Source organism: Ornithorhynchus anatinus, chromosome 3 (genome assembly GCF_004115215.2).
Source record: "Ornithorhynchus anatinus isolate Pmale09 chromosome 3, mOrnAna1.pri.v4, whole genome shotgun sequence".
Classification (NCBI taxonomy): Eukaryota; Metazoa; Chordata; class Mammalia; order Monotremata; family Ornithorhynchidae; genus Ornithorhynchus; species Ornithorhynchus anatinus.
Window position 1 is genome coordinate 19,681,543 of NC_041730.1, and position 11,798 is coordinate 19,693,340.

General features: G+C 45.3%; 1 long non-coding RNA gene across 1 annotated transcript; it reads left to right on the plus strand.

The window, feature by feature from the left end:
- Positions 1 to 9,173: 9,173 nt before the first annotated feature.
- LOC114810252 lies at positions 9,174 to 11,323 on the plus strand. The gene is made up of 2 exons (XR_003757971.1): positions 9,174 to 9,290; positions 11,064 to 11,323. It is a non-coding gene; the product is annotated as an uncharacterized LOC114810252 (long non-coding RNA).
- The last annotated feature ends 475 nt before the right edge of the window (positions 11,324 to 11,798 follow it).

An 11,798-nucleotide genomic window follows, 5' to 3' on the forward strand; every position in this document is an offset into this window, starting at 1 on the left:
GGACTCCGTCCTCTCCTGGTTCTCCTCTTATCTCTCTGGCCGGTTATTCTCGATTTCCTTCGCAGGCGCCTCCTCCCCCTCCCATCCTTTAACTGTTGGAGTTCCTCAAGGGTCAGTTCTTGGCCCTCTTCTGTTCTCCATTTACACTCACTCCCTTAATGAACTCATTCGCTCTCACGGCTTTGACTACCATCTCTACGCAGATGACACGCAGATCTACATCTCTGCCCCTGTCCTCTCCCCCTTCCTTCAGGCTCGCATCTCCTCCCGCCTCCGGGACGTCTCCACCTGGATGTCGGCCCGCCACCTAAAACTCAACATGAGCAAGACTGAGCTCCTCATCTTCCCTCCCAAGCCCGGTCCTCTCCCAGACTTCCCTATCACCGTGGATGGCACGACCGTCCTTCCCGTCTCTCGGGCCCACGATCTCGGTGTCATCCTTGACTCGTCTCTCTCGTTCACCCCACACATCCTATCCGTCACCGAGACCTGCCGGTTTCACCTTTACAATATCGCCAAGATCCACCCTTTCCTCTCCACCCAAATGGCTACCTTACTGCTACGGGCTCTCGTTATATCCCGGCTAGACTACCGTGTCGGCCTTCTCTCTGACCTCCCTTCCTCCTCTCTCGGCCCGCTCCGGTCTATTCTTCACTCCGCTGCCCGGCTCATCTTCCTCCAGAAACGATCTGGGCATGTCACTCCCCTTCTTAAACACCTCCAGTGGTTGCCTATCGACCTCCGCTCCAAACAAAAACTCCTCACTCTAGGCTTCGAGGCTCTACGTCACCTTGCCCCTTCCTACCTCTCCTCCCTTCTCTCTTTCTACCGCCCACCCCGCACCCTCTGCTCCTCCGCCGCCCACCTCCTCACCGTCCCTCGGTCTCGCCTGTCCCGCCGTCGACCCCCAGGCCACGTCCTCCCGCGGTCCCGGAACGCCCTCCCTCCTCACCTCCGCCAAACTCATTCTCTTCCCCTCTTCAAAACCCTACTTAAAACTCACCTCCTCCAAGAGGCCTTCCCAGACTGAGCTCCCCTTCTCCCTCTACTCCCTCTACCGCCCCCCCTTCACCTCTCCGCAGCTTAACCCTCTTTTCCCCCCATTTCCCTCTGCTCCTCCCCCTCTCCCTTCCCATCCCCTTGGCACTGTACTCGTCCGCTCAACTGTATATATTTTCATTACCCTATTTATTTTGTTAATGAAATGTACATCGCCTCGATTCTATTTAGTTGCCATCGTTTTTACGAGATGTTCTTCCCCTTGACTCTATTTATTGCCATTGTTCTCCTCTGTCCGTCTCCCCCGATTAGACCGTAAGCCCGTCAAACGGCAGGGACCGTCTCTATCTGTTGCCGACTTGTTCATTCCAAGCGCTTAGTAGAGTGCTCTGCACATAGTAAGCGCTCAATAAATACTATTGAATGAATGAATGAATTCTCTGTCTCTCAGTTATGTAAAATGAGGATTAAGAATGTGAATCCCATGTGGGACATGGACTGTGTTCAACCTAATTAGCTTGTCTCTATCCTAGTACGGTGCCTGACACATAGCAAGTGCTTAACAAATACCATTAAAAAAAAAAGATTTGCGTATATCCAAATCCACTGACTGGCTGACCATTTGTTCCTATCACAAATGTAAACTCCTTGAAGGCAGGGGGTCATATCTACTTTAGTGTACGGAAAGTACCCGGTAGGTACCACTGATTGATTATAAAGTCTTTTGCTCAACTTTAGGTGATATTAATAATTGAACTATCTTCCGCCATTCTTGCTACATTTCCAAAGGCCAAAAGAAGTAAGCCGTAGTTAGATCATCCAACATCGGATGATCCAATGGATTACTCCGTAGTCCGGATTAGTCTGGGAAAAGGATTTCCATGGGATAATCAAGTATGGATGATCCTCCCAAGGAGTTTGAGACCAAGATAATTCAGAGCTTTCAACACTGGGTTCTTGAGCTATCACTCTCTCCACCTTCAAAGCCTTATTAGAATCATATCTCCCCCCAAAAGCCTTCCCTGATTAAGCCTTCTTTTCCCCAATTCCCTCTCCCTTCTGCATTACCCTTGAGCACTTGATAATTAACCTACCCTCAGCCCCACAACTCTAATGTTCATAACCGTAATTTATTTTAACGTCTGTCTCCCCCTCTAGACTGCAAACTACTTGTGAGCCAGGAACGTGTCTGTCGGTTCTGTTGTACCCTCCCAAGCACTTAGTACACAGCTGTAAGTGCAGTAAGCGCTCAATAAATAAGCACTGATTGAATGGAAAGGGCAGAATTCAGCAGCGTGACTTAGTAGATAGAGTACCGGCCTGGGAGTCAGAAGGCCATGCGTTCTAATCTCAACTCCACTACATGTCTGCTCTGTTACCTTGGGCAAGTTACTTCACTTCTCTGGGCCTCAGTTCCTTCATCGGTAAAATGGGGATTAAGAGTGGGAGCCTAATGTGGAACAGGGACCGTGTCCAACCTAACTTGTATCTACCCCAGTGCTTAGAACAGTGCTTGGCACATAGTAAGCACTTAACAAATACCATAATAATAATTATTATTATCTAGATCTCTAGATCCCACTACAATGCCTAAAGATCATCTTGCCACATGAGGTAACCAAAAACTCTTACTGAAGGCCCATCTCCTCCAAGAAGCCTTCTCTGACTAAGCCCTCCTCTCCTCTTCTCCCACTCCCTTCTGCGTCCCTCTTACTTGCTCTTTCATTCACCCTCCCTCCCATCCCCACAGCATATATATGTATATATATATATCTGTAATTTATTTATTTATTCATTTATTTATCTATTTATTTATATTATCATCTATCTCTCCCTCTAGACTGTGAGCTCATTGTGGGCAGGAATGTGTCTGTTTGTTATTATAGTGTACTCTCCCAATTGTTTTTTACCGTGCCTTGCACAAAGTAAGTGCTCAATAAATACAATTGAATACATGAATGAATGAATGAAAACCCATCTAATTGGACCGCTGAGTGAGGCCCACAAACGGATGGAGTATTTCGACCTGCCCCTGCCAGAAATGGATCCTTCACCTTATCTTTTCCTACTATCCTACATGAGATGAGAAAATTAATTAGAGCTCTGACTCCCAGGACCATTTTTTTTTTACATTAAACAACTCCGCTTCTTCTGTTTTGTGAGCGTGTCAAGCACTGACAGATCCAACCTGCTATTTTATCACTGACAGTGGCACTTAAGGATACAATGCGCTTAATACCGCATTAAACATGCACCCTAGTGATTAGGGATATATCTTCTATCATCTCTCACCTTCCGCTGTGGTAATTTATTATGGGTCTATTATCCCTGAACCTATTTAAAACCTTCTTGAGCTTACTAAACTTTCTTCTTCGAAACTAATTCCGTTTCTCTTATCCCTGGCCTACTGCTTCCTCTTGTTTTTGGGAGTTGGTGAATAACAACAAGAAGCAGCATGGCTTAGTGGATAGAGCACGGGCCTAGGAGTCAGAAGGACCTGGATTCTAATCCCTGATATGCCACTTGTCTGCTGTGTGACCTTGGGCAAGTCACTTCACTTCTCCAGGCCGCAGTTACCTCATCTGTAAAATGGGGATTAAGACTGTGAGCCCCATGTGGGACAGGGACTGTGTACACCCCAACTTGCTTGCATCCACCCCAGTGCTTAGGACAATGTCTGGGACCTAGTAAGTGCTTCAAATAACATAATTATTATTATTTTTAAGCTCTCCCCATCTAAATCCTTCATAGTTTTAAAAGCTTCAATCCCACCCCCTCTCAACTTTTATTTTTCCTAACCGGTCCATCCCTCTTCTCTAGTTTTCCTTGAAGAACCTTTTTTCCAGTTATGACTGCCCCAAATCTTCTTAAGAAATGCCATTTCTTGGTAAAAGTAAAGACCCATCCAGTTCTACAATCTGTCTCAGACAATGGCAGCAAGACCCTTGGAGATACTGGGATTCCAGGATGAAGAATGGCTTTCTAGACTGGAAAAACCTTGCTTCTGTTATTGGTCTGATACCATTCTTGATCATATCCCCAATTTTGTTGACATCTTGGATTTCTGCCTGACAGTGAGCCAACGATTAGAGGAAACAGTGGGTAATGACTCCCAGATCTTTCCTGAGGCATGAAATCTGGATTATCTCTCCGAATTTCAATTCCCTTTATTAGCTCATTTACCACGTCCTGACCCCTCTTTTATCTTGATGTGATCTTTCCACAGTCTACCCCGATCAGCAACTTCACCACCCAGGAGAGCTTAACATCATCTGTAACCTTGGGGATTTTCTGAACCACTGACTTTTATATCATAACTGACCTTGCTGCTTAAACTGTTCCAAGTAGAAACCTCTATCCTTAGGCTATTTCTCATTTCTTCGCTGTATCTATCCATAACATACTGTTCCCCTCTATCTATCCCCTGACTCCACTGTTTTAATAAAAGCCTAGAGTGTGAAACTTTTCAATAGGATTCTTTTATTTGAAAATCTCAATATGTTCCACCCATTGGTTTCTGTCTATGCTCAGTCTTCTTTTTTTTCTGGTATTTAAATGATTACTACGTGCCAGGCACTGTACTTAGCATTAGATAGATACGAGGAAATCAGGTTGGAGTAGTCCCTGTCCCACATGACGCTCAGTCTTAATCTCCATTTTACAGATGGGGTAAATGAGGCACAGAGAAGTGAAGGGATTCACCCAAAGTCACCCAGCAGACGAGTGGGCGGAGCTGGCATTAGAACCCAAGTCCTTCTGACTCCCATCCATGCTCTATTCAGTAGGCCATGTTGCCTTTCTCAAAGACGGCCAGCATTTCCACCCACAGACATTACAGAATTATCTTTGGGCCGGGGTTGCGTGGGTCATAGCTAGAATTATATGTGGCTGTGAAAACGCACCCTTATTCATTTTTGTTTCTTCATTATTTAAAAATGTATTATTTAAAATACAGCAGTTTAGTCATGAGCCATGGAGGCTGCATGAGTTGGGAGGGTGTTAAAAATGGCATCTGTCTTGGACTTGGACCTCAGTGCTGTTTTTGCTAGCTCAAATGCTGGGTATGTTGGTGGGGATGGGCTCTCATGGGACTTAAAATCTGGGTTTGGTGCCTTTTGAGTGGATGTAGGGAGTTAGAATAGAGGTTCAATCTGGCAAGAAGGGAGATGTGATGCCTATTTTTATTTTTTATATTTTTTCATATTTTTTATGGTATTTGTAAAGCATTAACTATGCGTCACTATACTAAGGGCTGGGGTAGATACAAGTTAATCAGATTGAACACAGCCCCTGTCCCACATGAGGCTCACAGTCATAATTCCCATATTACAGATGAGATAAATGAGGCACAGAGAAGTGAAGTGATTTGCCCAAGGTCACATAGACAAGTGGTGAAAGTGGGATTGGAACTCAGATTCTTCTGACTCCCATCCTGTGCTCCATTCACTAGGCCACTTCATTAGGATAATAACTAATCATAATTATGGTGTTTGTTAAGTGCTCACCATGTACCAGGTACTATTCTAAGCTCTGGGGTAGGTACAAGATAATCAGGTTGGACACTGTCCCTGTCCCACATAGGGTAGAGAAGCAGCGTGGCTCAGTGGAAAGAGCCTGGGCTTGGGGGTTCTAATCCCGGCTTTGCCGCTTGTCAGCTGTGTGACTTTGGGCAAGTCTCTTAACTTCTCTGGGCCTCAGTTACCTCATCTGTAAAATGGGGATTAAGTCTGTGAGCCCCACATGGGACAACCTGATTACTTTGTATCCCCTCCAGTGCTTAGAATGGTGCCTCACACATAGTAAGCGCTTAACAAATGCCATTGTTATTATTATTATTATTATTATTAATAATTCCCATTTTACAGATGAGGCCCAGGGAATTGAAGTGACTTGCCCAAGGTCGCACATCAGAAAAGTGCTGGAGGAGGATTAGAACCCAGATCCTTCTGATGCCCCGCCTGTGCTCTATCTGCTAGGCCATGCTGCTTCTAGGCAACTGGGAGCCAATGATAATTAATGCCTTTTTTCCCCAGTCCCCAGTAGATAAATGCATCTTCCACGAGCAAGGCAAAAACTGATCTAATCTCTATCTTTCAATCAATCAGTGGTTTAAATGAATGTTTACTGTCTGCAGAATACTGTGCTAAGCACTTGTCTTTAACCCTAAAGGTCTGGACTGGCTTTTAACTTGTAGGTGGATATCCCTGATTGCTCTTAGGGTTGACTTCATGTTTAGCGTCAACTCTGCCACGAGCTTGGTCTGTGTTCTCCAGCAAAATAAATTCCCCCTTCGTTCCGTGACACGGTCGTTACAGTACTCGACAGGGAAGCAGTGTGGCTCGGTGGAAAGAGGGCCCAAGGGGTGACAACCCAGCGGTCCCAAGCACCTCCCAAGGCTCCTGCTGCCTTTCAATATCCAAAATAAAGCAGGACAATAACAATAATAATAATGTTGGTATTCATTAAGCACTTACTAGGTGCAGAGCACTGTTCTAATCGCTGGGGTAGATACAGGGTAATCAGGTTGTCCCACGTGAGGCTCACAGTCTTAATCCCCATTTTACAGATGAGGGAACTGAGGCCCAGAGAAGCGAAGTGACTCGCCCACAGTCACACAGCTGACAAGTGGCAGAGCGGGGATTTGAATTGATGACCTCTGACTCCCAAGCCCGGGCTCTTTCCACTGAGCCAAGCTGCTAGTAATTGTGGCATCTGTTAAGTGCTTTCTATATGCCAAGCACTGTTCTAAGCACTGAGGTAGATACAAGAAGCAAGTTGGACCCAGTCCCTGTCCCTTATGGAGCTCACGGTCTTAATCCACATTTTACAGATGAGGTAACTGAGGTACAGATAAGTAAAGTGACTTGACAAGGTCCCACAGCAGACCAATGACAGAGCTGGGATTAGAACCCATGACCTTCTGAGGCCTAGTCTACCCACTATTCCATGCTGCTTCCTTAGGGAGCCTTAGACTCTGGAACATCCCTTCAAACACAGCTGGTTTTACCAATGGGATTGGATAGTGCACCCCCAAATGATTCTTATGCCTTCAGGAGATACAACTCAGGACACAGGTTGGCGGAAGTGATTTAACACCGTAATCTTGGTGTGCCTTAGCGGGGAAGTATTTCTGCAGGATTGTATAAGGCTGAGGGGCTTCGGAGGATTAAAAACTTCCAACTGATCGAGTCAGAGCAAGCTTTGCCGCAGCACAGGTAGGTCTTTAACTAGAGTTTTGGCCAGGGTGTCTCCAGGGGAGCAGTAGTTATAGTATTCATTAAGTGATTATTGTGTGTGGAACACTATGCTGAGCTCTGGGAAAGAATATAGAGGGGGGAATTAATTATGGTCCCCATCCCTTGGGGGGACTCATACCAGATTTATCCCCACGTGGTGATAGGGAGAGGTGACTCTCCTTAATTCTTGGCACTCATTGATTAGGTTGGAAGCCCACTTGAGTATTTGTATAATCTTGGCTCGATTTAGGATGGCTCTAGACATTACTCTGGTTAACCACTCATTAGCCAAAGATCACTCATCCCAAGAACCCAGTGTGTATATGGGGGAAAATCTGGATTTTTATTAAGTCGAAATGGCAGAAAAAGCATTGACAGAACGTTTGATCTTTCTACTTGGTCCTGGAGTGTGTGACCAACTCTGGGTCGCTGGGCAGGTTTTGGAAATCATTGAAATTTTCGCATGGGTCCCTAAATTGAAGGCTGCTTACAAATCTTGTTCCCAGTGATGGAGGGTGTAGGTGGTGGCCTACTTGTGGTTGACTGGAAAATGGTGAGCGCCGAGATTCGTGCCCCATCCTCTGTCCCCGTCACGATGTGTTTCGATCCGCTCTCCAACACGACTGCCGACTTCCGGCACAGTTGCCTGAGGATAAGTGATGTGGCCGTTCACCCACAGTGCTCTGGGCCTCCTGCCCATCAGTCATCACCCTCTTCCTCTGTGCTTTGAAAGCACATGGTCATAAAATAGAAGGGATCATATTTAGAATCTCTCTCTTTAATTAGATTTCCCCCACCCCATGATCTCCTCTTAGGACATGGCAATAAATTTCATTACAGAGAAGGAGACTTCTCCTTCTGGTTGAATATTTAAATCTCATTACTTCGGTGCTTGAACTTTTTGATGTCAATGAAATAACTGGATTAATGTTGCCCGAAAATCTTCTCCATCCCCTGACTCTGAGTATTAACGGAAGGCAGTTTAGGTTTTTTCTTAATCACTGAAATCTCACTGCTGAGGGAATCTCCCGAACCTGTTGTATTGTACTCTTCCAAGTGCTCGGTACAGTGCTCTGCGCACAGTTAAGTGTGCGATAAATAACACCGATTGAGATGGAAATCTCCCTGCTACAGTCTTGGATTGCCGTTGATCAAAATTTCATATGGTAATCTGGTCCTGACTCTCACCACAGGGGAGCAGTTAGAATGCTGATTCTTAGATGTATATTTACCAAGATTGCAATGGATTTATTGGAACTAGAGTTTAAGGGTCCCATCCATAGGTTTCAGCTTTCCATTTTCAGTGCTAGGGTGGAAAGCGGGTAGGGACTGTAGGAGAATGGGGATTAGAAGGGGCTTCAAAAATCTAGGAGACCAGAAAGCCCTAACTTTGGGCCTTATCAATTAGCTAGCTCATGCAGCCTTGGGAGCTATTGCCCCTTTGAAGCTGGTCCTTGCTCATGTCTTTAATATATATGCTTGTTTAATTAGAATTTGCATACTTTGATCCGTTGTGAACATTTTTATGCCTGTCTCCTGTTAACTGTGGTATTTGTTAAGTGAATGCTAAGCGCTGGGATAGACACGATACAATCAGATCGGACCCAGTCCCTGCTCCACATTGGTTTCATAAACTGAAGAGGAGAGAGGACACGTGTTGAATCTCCAATTTATGGAAGAGGAAGCTGAGGCACAGAAAAGGTCAATGACTGGCTCAAGGTCACCCAACAGGCAGGGGATGGAGGTGGGATTAGAACCCAGGTTTTCTGCCTCCCAATACCACGCTCTTTCTACTAGGACACTCATTGTAGTCAAGGGCACTGCCGCTTGCTTGCACTTTACTTCTCAATCACTTAGTATTTATGCATAGCACCTAATGCGTGTTTGATAAATGTCATCACTACCAGGCTCCTGTGTGTTCTATCCTGAATAGGGGAAGGGTGAAAAGCAACTCGACAGTCATTCCCATGGCCAGAAGGCTAGGCCAGTGATTACCGGCCCATTCCTGGGGATAGTTGGGGTCTCAGGCTTTGGCCTGGATTCAGTCAATAAAAGGTAAGTGCTTAATAATAATAATGATTTTGGTATTTGTTAAGCGCTTACTATGTGCCGAGCACTGTTCTAAGCGCTGGGGTAGATACAGGGTAATCAGGTTGTCCCACGTGAGGCTCACAATTAATCCCCATTTTACAGATGAGGTAACTGAGGCACAGAGAAGTTAAGTGGCTTGCCCACAGTCACACAGCTGACAAGTGGCTGAGCCGGGATTCGAACTCATGACCTCTGACTCCCAAGCCCGTGCTCTTTCCACTGAGCCACGCTGCTTACTGTTTGCAGAACAGGGTACTGAGTGCTTGGGGAAAGTACAGTGCAACAGAGTTTGCGGACGTGTAGATATAAGCTGATCGGGTTGGACACAGCCTCTGTCCCACAGTCTTAATCACCATTTTACAGATGAGGTAACTGAGGCACAGAGAATTGAAATGACTTGCCCAAGTTCACACAGCAGATCGGCAGAGTCGGGATTAGAACCCAGAGCTTTCCGACTCCCAGGCCCGTGCTCTATCCACTAGGCCAAACCGCTTTGCTTGATTAAATGCAGAGGACAAAGTAGAAGAGACTTCCTTGACTCTTTTTAAGGGCACCTTTGTGGGTTGGGATGGTGTGGTCTGGAGTCCCTCAGTCACTCCTTTTCTTATCAACTCGTCCGCACCCAGCTCTGACCTCCCTTCTTATTTGGGCCTCAAAAGGAACTCCTAAACAGCTGCCTTTGGACATCCACGCAGTGTGGAATGGAATTAGAACTCTTTCCCCAGTTTAGCACTCCCTCCCTCCTCCACATCAGACAGGCTGTAGGTCTTCCCTCATTCAAATCCCACCTCCTCCAGCAAGCTTTCCCCAGTTAATCTCCCAGCACCCTGAGCCATAACTTCACTCCAGCCAACTCTAGCAGTTACAAACTTATTTACATCCTCCCTTAGCACTCATGCATATTTTTCCACATTTTATTTTGGAACCCTCTAGTCGTAAAAATCTTTGTCTCCCTCAGTAGAGTAAGCTCCTTGTGCACAAGAAACATGTCGCTTGTTTATTCTGTACTTCCCAAGCACCTAGTACAGTACAAGCACCAAATGGGTACTCGAAAAATACTCCTGCTCGAGGTCATTTTATTTTCTCTGGTCCATAATCCATTTTTTGGGGGGACTTTCATTACAGAGAAGCCAGAGGTTAAAAAGCTATTGAGAATGAATTTGGTTCTCTCCTGTGAGTTTTTGTTTATGTATTTTATTGAGAAGTTAAAACTCGGGCACTAGCTTTTCAGTCAACTAAAGAGATGCGGGCCATGAAGTCCTTTTAATTTCTAGGGTCTTCCCATCCATCAATCCTGCATGAAAGACTGTGAAGTAAGAACTTTACTGAAAATGTGTGCAGTGAATAGAGTGGAGACTAACTTTCAGCTCTGTTTCAGAGCAACTGGTACTTGTCAGAAAAACTTTAAAATTATTATGATTATTATTATACTAAGCACTTACAGTGTGACGGGCTCTGTTCTGAGTGCTGGGATTGATAAAAGTTAACCAGGTCGGACACAGTCCCTGTCTCACATGAGGCTCACTGTCTAAGTAAGAGAGAGAAAGGGCAATGAATCCCCATTCTACAAATGAGCAATGAGGCCCAGAGAAATTAAGTGCCTTCCCCGAGATGGCATAACAAATGGCTGAATTGGGATTAGCCAGATAATAATAACAATAATTAGAGTATTTGTTAAATGCTTACTTTGTGCCAAGCACTGTTCTCTGACACCCAGGCCTATGTTCCTTCCATTAGGCCTCCCTGCTCCTCTGAACCAAGTCTGAACTTTGAATTTATCATCAACCGTGAAGCATTTGGAACCAAGAAAACAAGAAGTTACCAGTATGTGTTGGATACTCATTAAAGACTGAGCAACATTTTATGAAATAACCCAACCCCTCCCCACTTTGTGTCTGATCAAGGAAAATAATTTAAACGCCTCACTCGTTCCCTTAGACTGTGCCCGGTGAAGCAGTATGTACTTGTGGGGATTAATAAATACTTTTTCATGATGATTAAACGTGTGATGAAATCGAACAGGAATGGGAGTGGATTATTACAATTCAGTGTCCTACCTGAGGCCCTGAGTGAGTCATTGTTTTCATCCTAAATTTTGGGAATCATTTCAGATTCATCCCAAATCTCACGCTGGGAAGAATCACTCACTGAAGTTGATCACATCCCTCTTGGCTGGCTGGGGCTTTTTCCTCCTCTTCTCATCAGTCGTGGCCATCCACTCTGCCCCTCAGCACCAATTCAACATTCTTAGGTGAAGCAGTGGGCAGTCAGGAAGGCTGTTTCTGGAAGTGCTTGCTCTGGAACTTATGGAACTGTACAGGAATCCGTGGGCAATCCTGCAAGACTGGGAGAATCTATTTTCCAGACCCCGAGTCGAGAATTAAGCTCAAGCTTTATTTAAAAAAAATCAGAAGATCAATAAAATTGGGGGCTAAAGTCCTCTGTGGAGCCCAGTTGCCTGAATTATCATTC